At 36.7% G+C, this 9,667-nt stretch overlaps 1 non-coding gene across 1 annotated transcript; it reads left to right on the top strand.

The window, feature by feature from the left end:
- Window positions 1-381: 381 nt before the first annotated feature.
- On the top strand, window positions 382-489 carry LOC112716506 (small nucleolar RNA R71). Its single transcript, XR_003160376.1, has one exon. It is a non-coding gene; the product is annotated as a small nucleolar RNA R71 (small nucleolar RNA).
- Window positions 490-9,667: the final 9,178 nt, after the last annotated feature.

Below are 9,667 nucleotides of genomic sequence, written 5' to 3'. Positions count from 1 at the left end.
ATTCACCTCTGCCATTGCAGGGTTCTCATGATCATACGCTTCTTCTTCAGAAGATGCCTCTTTAGTACTGTTGGATGCATTTTGTCATCCATTCAGACTCTGAGAAATCATGTTGACTTACTGAGTAAACATTTTGTTCTGAGCCAATATGGCATTCAGAGCATCAATTTCAAGAACTCCCTTCCTATGAGGCATCCCATTACTCACAGGATTCCTTTCAGAATTGTACATGAACTGGTTATTTACAACCATGTCAATGAGTTCCTGAGCTTCTGTAGGCGTTTTCTTCAAGTGAATGGATCCACCTGCAGAATGGCCCAGTGACATCTTAGAGAACTCAGATAGACCATAATAGAATATATCCAAAATGGTCCACTTTGAAAGTATATCAGAAGGACACTTTTTGGTCAACTGCTTGTATCTTTCCCAAGCTTCATAGAGGGATTCACCATCTTTTTGCTTGAAGGTCTGAACATCCACTCTAAGCTTGCTCAGCTTTTGAGGAGGAAAGAACTTGGCCAAGAAGGCCGTGACCAGCGTTTCCCAAGAGTCCAGGCTATCTTGAGGTTGTGGGTCCAACCATACTCTAGCTCTGTCTCTTACAGCAAAAGAGAAAAGCATGAGCCTATAAACTTCAGGATCTACTCCATTAGTCTTAACAGTATCACAGATCTGCAAGAATTCAGTTAAAAACTGATAGGGATCTTCTGATGGAAGTCCATAAAACTTGTAGTTCTGTTGCATTAGAGCAACTAGTTGAGGCTTCAGCTCAAAATTGTTTGCTCCAATGGCAGGGATTGAGATGCTTCTTCCATAAAATTTGGAAGTAGGTGTAGTATAATCACCAAGCATCCTCCTTGCGTTATTGTTGTTGTTATTATTTTCGGCTGCCATCTCCTCTTCTTTTTCAAAAATTTCTGTCAAGTCCTCTCCAGAGGGTTGTACTTTAGCTTCCCTTAACTTCCTCCTTAGAGTCCTTTCAGGTTCAGGATCTGCTTCCACAAGAATGATCTTGTCCTTGCTCCTGTTCATATGAAATAGAAGAGAACAAAAAAGAAGAGAAATCCTCTATGTCACAGTATAGAGATTCCTTTATGTAAGTAGAAGAAAAGAAGAATAGGAATGAAGAAGAGAAAAATTCGAACACAGAAGAGAAGAGATGGTTCAAATTTTAAGATGAAGAGAAAAGTGTTAGTAATTAAATAAATAAATAGAAGATGATGAGAAAGAGAGAAATTTGAAAATTGCTTTTGAAAAATAGTTAGTGATTTTCGAAAATTAGAGAGAGAAAAGTAGTTAGGTGGTTTTGAAAAAGATAAGAAACAAACAAAAAGTTAATTAGTTAGTTGAAAAAGATTTGAAAATCAATTTTGAAAAGATAAGAAGTTAGAAAAGATTTTGAAATTGATTTTGAAAAAGATATGATTTGAAAAAGATATTTTGAAAAGATATGATTTTTAAAATTAAAATTGATTACTTGACTAACAAGAAACTAAAAGATATGACTCTAGAATTCAAAGATTGAACCTTTCTTAACAAGAAAGTAACAAACTTCAAATTTTTTTTAATCAATCACATTAATTGTTAGTAAAGTTTTCAAAATTTTGAAATTACTTTTTAAAATTTTCCAAAAAATAATAAGAAAAATGAAAAAGATTTGATTTTTGAAAAAGATTTTGAAAAGATAGGATTTTTAAAATTGAAATCTTGACTTGACTAATAAGAAACAACTAATTTTAAAAATTTTTGACTAAGTCAACCCAAAGATTTCGAATTTTTGAGTAAAAGAAGGAAAAGATTTTTTTTATTTTTTTAAATTTTTAATGATGAGAGAGAAAAACACAAAATTGACTCACAACACGAAAAATTAAGATCAAAACAAAGAAAACATGCAAGAACACTATGAATGTCAAGATGAACACCAAGAACTATTTTTGAAAAAATTTCAAGAAAAGAAACACATGCAAGACACCAAACTTAGAAATTTTTCATGTTTAGACACCATGAATCCAAAAATGCATATGAAAAACAACAAAAGACACAAAACAAGAAAATATGAAGATCAAACAAGAAGACTTATCAAGAACAACTTGAAGATCATGAACAACACCATGCATGAATTTTTCGAAAAAATGCATAAATTTTAAAAAACATGCAATTGACACCAAACTTAAAAATTGACACTATACTCAAACAAGAAACACAAAATATTTTTTTGGTTTTTATGATTTTATTAATTTTTTTGTATTTTTTCGAAAATTATTTTTGAAAAACGAAAAAGAAGAAAAATTTTTGAAAGTTTTTTGAAAATTTTTTTGAAAAGAAAATTACCTAATCAGAGCAACAAGATAAACCGTCAATTGTCCAAACTCAAACAATCCCCGGCAACGGCGCCAAAAACTTGGTGCACAAAATTGTGATCATCAACAACGGTGCCAAAAACTTGGCGCACGAAATTGTGATCATCAACAATGGCTCCAACAACTTGCTGCTCTCAAACGTGAATCACACTTTGTCACAACTCCACACAACTAACCAGCAAGTGCACTGGGTCATCCAAGTAATACCTTACGTGGGTAAAGGTCGATCCCATGGAGATTGTTGGTATGAAGCAAGCTATGGTCATCTTGTAAATCAGTTAGGCGGATTCAAATGGTTATTATGGTTTTCAAATATAAAGATAATGAAGCATAAAATAAAGATAGAGATACTTATGTAATTCATTGATGGGATTTTCAGATAAGCGCATGAAGATATTGTATTCCTTCTGAATCTCTGCTTTCCTACTGCTTTCATCCAATCCTTCTTACTCCTTTCCATGGCAAGCTATATGTTGGGTTTCACCATTGTCAATGGCTACCTCCCGTCCTCTCAGTAAAAATGGTCCAAATGCTCTGTCACAGCATGGCTAATCATCTGTCGGTTCTCGATCATGTCGGAATAGGATCCATTGATCCTTTTGCGTCTGTCACTACGCCCAACACTCGCGAGTTTGAAGCTCATCACAGTCATTCAATCCCTGAATCCTACTCGAAATACCACAGACAAGGTTTAGACTTTTCAAATTCTCAAGAATGCTGCCAATGGATTCTAGCTTATACCACGAAGACTCTGATTAAGGAATCCAAGAGATACACGCTCGATCTAAGGTAAAACCGAAGTGGTTCTCAGGCACGCGTTTATAGGTGAGAATGATGATGAGTGTCACAGATCATCACATTCATCATGTTGAAGTGCAACGAATATCTTAGAATAAGAATAAGCTGAATTAAATAGAAAATAGTAGTAATTGCATTAATACTCGAGGAACAGCAAAGCTCCACACCCTTAATATATGGTGTTTAGAAACTCCACCGTTGAAAATACATAAGAATAAGGTCTAGGCATGGCCAAATGGCCAGCCTCCCCAAATAGCATGTGAATTCGAGAATAGGGAGAAAGACCCCTAGTACAATAGTAAAAAGTTCTATTTATACTAAACTAGTTACTAGGGTTTACAAAAATAAGTCTAAGTGCAGAAATCCACTTTCGAGGCCCACTTTGGTGTGTGCTTGGGCTGAGCTTGAGCCTTACACGTGCAGAGGCTTCTCTTGGGGTTAAACGCCAAGTTGTAACGTATTTTTGGCGTTTAACTCTGGTTTGTGATGTGTTTCTGGCGTTTTACTCCAGAATGCAGCATAAAACTAGCGTTGAACGCCAGTTTTTGTCATCTAAATTCGAATAAAGTATGAACTATTATATATTTATGGAAAGCCCTGGATGTCTGCTTTCCAACGCAATTGAGAGCGTGCCAATTGGAGTTTTGTAGCTCCAGAAAATCCATTTTGAGTGCAGGGAGATCAGATTCCAACAGCATCAGCAGTCCTTTGTCAGCCTCCTATTAGATTTTTGCTCAGGTCCCTCAATTTCAGTCAGAAAATACCTAAAATCACAGAAAAACACACAAACTCAGAGTAAAGTCCAGAAATGTGAATTTTGCATAAAAACTAATAAAAACGTCCCTAAAAGTACCTATATCCTACTAAAAACTACCTAAAAACAATGCCAAAAAGTGTATAAATTATCCGCTCATCACACATATTAACAACAACCAAAATATAGCACTCATGACGCTAGCTCCCCGGCAACGGCGCCAAAATTTGACGAGTGACCAAGAGCAAAGGTTTGGATTTTTCCACATTAAAAATAGGATTGACGTTGCAAATATAGCCCAAACCTAACCATTGATCATCAATCAATTTATGATCCTAAAGATGTCACAAATTAAAGCAAATATAAACCAAGAGTATTTAGACTCCCAGGTCATTCTCCCCAGGAACTAATGCCAAAGAGTGCATACAATTTTGGTTGTGAGAAAGCAAAAGGGGGTTTTCAATGATTGAGAGCAAACAAATAAAGGAATTAAAGAACAAGACAACATTGCAATTAATAAACTAATAAAGGAATAAAGGAACTATGTATGTAATGTGAACAATTAAAACTATAAAGTAATGAAAAAGGTGGTTTAAAACATAAATAAAACCTTGACTTGGGATGAGTTATGGAATCCCTTCCTTGCCATAACCACAACTATGATAATTATGATGGATTAATCTCACTAAGTCAACCCTCAAATCGGAGAGTAAGTCAAGTGAGCATAATTGTTATCAATCCACAATTCCTAGCTAACTTACTAATTACCTTAGTAAAAAGCTAGCGTTAGTGGAAACAATAACAACTAACAACCCAAGAATTATCACAAAATATTGGACATTATGGCTCTAGTAATCCATAAACTCATTTTCCCCAATCCAAGGGGTGGAATTACCCCATAATCAAAATTAGCATTTCATCAAACACATAGAGGGCATAAACATAGAACATGGCATAATTGGAAAAATGATAGAAGCTATGAACCATAAATGATCAAAATCAATAAAAGCAACTCAACAAACATATAAAAGCCATCAAACATCAAATTAAACAACTAGGAATCCAAAATTGTAAGACTATGTAAATTGGCAAGAGAAATGGAAATATGAGAAAGGGTAGAACAAGTAATGTAATTGAAAGAGACAATTAAAGAAATACTTACAATGTAAATTACAAAATCCAAAAGCAAGACTTGAAGTATAAAATGCTACAAACCCTAACTAAACCCTAACAGAGAATTCCCTAATCTACACTACTCCTATTCCTACTATGTGGTTTTCCTATTCTAAGATGGCTCTCTAAGCTAATGCCTTCATATGTGATGTTGCCCCCTTGATATAGCCTTTGATTTCAACCTCAAGCCTTCAGAAATGGGCCAAAAAGAGCCCCAAAATATGAGTGCACGTGCATTTTTAATGAAGGCATGCACTGTTAGCTGTGCGTACACACAGATGTGTGCGTGTGCACAGGTCGCTGAATCTGCACTTGTGCGTACGCACAGGGAGTTGTGCGTACGCACACATGGCTGTGTGCTTTTCCTTTGTTTTTTTCATGTTTTCTCCCTTTGTTCATACTTCCTTCCACTTTTTTCCTTGCCAAACTTGCCTCTAGGACCTAAAATCACTCAACAAACATGTCATGGCATCGAATGGCATAAAAGTGAGATTAAAATCACTTATTTAAGCTCAAAAATGCATGTTTTCACATTTAGGCATAATTTAGAGAGAGAACACAAAAGTTTGCTATATAGGTGAATAAATGTGGGTTTATATTATGAAATCCACTCAAATCAAACCAAAATATATTAGAAAATATGGACTCATCACAGCCTCAACAGAATTTTAGAGCAACAAATGGTGCAGCAGAGGAATCTTGCTGAGTTTAGGTCCCTCTATGAGGCTAGGACCACATCAAGAAGGCAATATGATATAAATACACAAACAAAGCTGAATCACTTGTGTTATGTGGTAGCCATCCTAAACCCCAACTATCCAACATTCATGCAAGGAATGGAAGAGTTTAGTGCCAGGCAGGAAGAGATTTTGGCCAAGCATAATGAAGATGAGAGGACCTTCATGAGGAGGCTAGGCTTTTAGAAGCCAAAGGACACCCAAGCACAAGAAGGAGCCTCTAAGAAGAAGGATGGTGATGAGTCCTCCAAGAAAAAGGATAAGGGGAAGGGACCTATGCATTGAGCTGCATCATAATGAGTAAAGGTGGTTGAGTCTCATTTGGAAGCTATTTTCTGAACTTACTGCTCTAAGCATCAACAACTAGGAAGAAATTAAGAAAAACAAATGGCTCAAAGAGCCAAGATCCTAGTAGATGCTTGTGGTGAAGATGTGTCAAGAAGAGAGACCTGAGCAAATAGATTCTTAGGGGTGTCTCAACATCTAGTACCCTAAAACCAACTGGTTTGGGAGTACTAATTGAAAGCTTACTTTAAAGGGTCGTCTTAAGACAAAACACTTAAAGTTGTTGTCAATCAAGGGAACAAAAGGATAATGAAAGAAAAAGAGCAATCAAAAGAAAAATAACAAATCTTACTACTTCAAGGTGACAATCAATAGAAAGGGCTTTAAAGCAACCACTCAAAAGGGTCCTTAAAGGTCTAAGAGTTCATTGTGATATGAAAGCAATAACAAAGTTCATGCATGATTTGTTACTTAGCCTTTACCTCTAATTGTTCATTGCATTCTCTTAAAGGTCAAGTTTCAATCAATTAGAACAATTCACATTCAGTTGCTTGAGGACAAGCAAAATTTAAGTTTGGTGTTATGATGACTTGCATCATCTACCTCTTTCTTTCATCTAAAAGGACCATAGAATTGGTGAATTCTCATTCATTTGATGCAATTAAATGAACTATATGATGAATTTATGGAACATGCTTTGAAATAAGTCTTGCTTGAATTTCTGGTGAAAAGAGCAATAAAAGAGTGAGAAAGCAAGAAAAGGAGTTGGGCATGTGTGCTGGGTGTGCCACTTCATGCAAATGTCACTATTTTGACTGGGTGTAGCATGCCAGCTATGAGGCGTGGCACGCCAACTATACTTCCTAGAGAGAGTCCTTGAAGAGTTTCAATGGGCGTGGCACGCCAAGGTCAGGCGTGGCACGCCAGTTATAGTTTTCAGAAGAGACTCCATGAAGAACTACAATGGGCGTGGCACGCCAAGGCCAGGCATGGCATGCCAGTCATCTTTTCTAAAAGATGGATGGCAAAGCTTTTCAATGGGCGTGGCATGCCATTGCTGGGCGTGGCACGCCGGGTATTATGACCAGAGAGGGATCTTTGAAAGATTATAAGGGGGGTGGCACGCTAGTTCTATCCCCCATGTTGGGCGTGGCAAGCCAGGTCGAAGGCGTGTCACGCCAGTTCAACTGAGAAGAGGGGAAGGGAAAAAGAAGCATCAAAGGCATGCCACTTGGTACTTTGGGCGTGGCACGCCAAGCATGTGAGTTCAAACCATTATCATGGGCGTGCCACTTGAGTCTTGGATGTGGCACACCAGTACAAACTCTCATAGAAGAAAGGACAAGGCCTCATCGAAGTTATGTCACTTGGTGCTTTGGGCGTGGCACGCCAACCTTGCTCACACCATGGGTGTGCCACTTGAGTCTTGGGCATGGCACGCTAGCTTAATGGACCAGAAGAGAATGTTCATGCACCACAAAGGGCGTGCAACACCAGATCTGGGTGTGGCACGCCAGTTCAACCTTCCAGAGAAGAGATTGAAGACCATAATGAGGGTGTGGCACGCCAGTTCAAAAGTCCAGAAGAGGAGCTTGAAGATATCAACATGGGCGTGCCACTTTGGACCCTTGGTGTGGCACGCCAGTCCAACTTGCGTTATGGGTGTGCCACTTGAGAGATGGGCGTGGCACGCCAAGCCAGCTTCACTAAGGGGGTGTGCCACTTGGGAGCCAGGCGTGGCACGCCAAGCCAAGCTAATGAGCTAGGCGTGGCACGCCCATTGTAGCGGTAAGTACATGCATTTAAGAATGTGCGGTGCATGCTTTCCAACCTTTGAAAATGTGAACCTTGAATTTGTATAAATAGAGGAATGATCTTAGGCTTTAGACAGCAACATAAGCAAGTAATAAAAAAACCTATTCCCTCTTTATGTTACAATCAAATACTCTTCTCCTTATATTTCTACTACAATTCTTTCTCTTCTTTTATTTTATAAGTATTTTAAATTCTATTTTCTATTACTCTTTACATATAATATTAATAGCAAGATTAATCATCTTTATTATATTGAGATAGTAACAATAAACAAATGCAATTCTCTCTCTTTTTGTTTTTAATACTTCTTTCTATCTTTGTATATATATACACAATACAACATATAATATTATTATATATATATATAAATATTATTGAGCTAATTATTTTAATACTAGAGTCTTCTATTTATACATCTTTATTTTATATCTTTTATTTATTTTACAACACGTTATCAGCACGAAGCTCTAACGAAGTTTTAGGAAGACTTCAGGTAACAAATTTTTATTATGTCGAAACTCTTTCATCCTGAATATAATGCTCTTGATATATCTGAAAATAATTATTTATCATGGATACTGGATGTTAAAATCCATCTTGATTCAATGGATCTTGGAGATACCATTAAGGCTCAAAATAATACATTCCAAAAGGATATAGCCAAAGCCATAATTTTCCTTCGTCGTCATCTTGACGTATGATTGAAAAATGAATATCCCACATTAAAAGATCCTACAGATCTGTGGAAAGACCTTGAAGAAAGGTACAATCATGTGATACTTCCTCAAGCCCGATATGTTAGAGAAAACTTTATCAACCTTCCATGCCTCGAATGTGCTCCTGCAACAGCAGTATCGAGAAAAAGGATTTAAAAATATTTTGAGCTAATTTCTTGCCTTCTTGTTGCTGAGCGCAACAATGAGTTACTCTTAAGAAATCATGAAGCGCGCCCAGCTGGTGCCGCCCAATTTCCTGAAGCAAATGTGGCAAATTCTAACCCCATAAGAGGTAAATGGCAAGGCTTTGGTAGCAAGAAAAATTATGGAAGGAAAAGAAATTATGTTCACAAGAAAGAATCTCACCAGAAGTGGGATAAAGAAAGAAATAATGGGCAAAGTAAATCAATTGAGGATAAATGCTACCGTTGTGGTGGAAAGGGCCATTGGTCACGTACCTGTCGTACCCCAAGGCACCAAGTTAATCTTTATCAAGCATCCTTGAAAAGGGATCACAAAGGAAAGGAAACAAATTTTGTTTCAAATGATGAAAATTTCACCACTCATTATGATGTATCTAATTTCTTTAAGGATTCTGAAGGAAATATTGCCAATTTGATCAATGATGGAATAGTTTGATATGTGTATGTGTTTGTTAAGTATTTATGTGAATAATTTTATTGTGCGTGTACTTCTACTCATTTTATTGTTATCATTTGTCTTTGAAGAAAAATGGCAAGGACATATTCTGAAGATATTTGCCTTGCGGATAGTGCAACTTCGCACATATTCTTAAAAGTGATATATATTTTACCCATCTTGTGCCAAAAGAGGAATATGTTAATACTATTATTGGCTCAGGCAATGTGATAGAAGGCTCCGGAAGAGCTATAATTTTGTTTCCTGGAGGAACAAAATTTATAATAAATAATGCACTATTATCTACCAAGTCTCTGAGGAACTTGTTGAGTTTCAAAGATATTCGCCGAAATGGATATCATGTTGAGACAATGAATGAGGGAAATCATG

The sequence above is a fragment of the Arachis hypogaea genome, chromosome 1 (genome assembly GCF_003086295.3).
Source record: "Arachis hypogaea cultivar Tifrunner chromosome 1, arahy.Tifrunner.gnm2.J5K5, whole genome shotgun sequence".
Taxonomy (NCBI): domain Eukaryota; kingdom Viridiplantae; phylum Streptophyta; class Magnoliopsida; order Fabales; family Fabaceae; genus Arachis; species Arachis hypogaea.
Note: the sequence above shows the minus strand (reverse complement) of the source record. Positions and strands in the feature narration are given on the sequence as shown.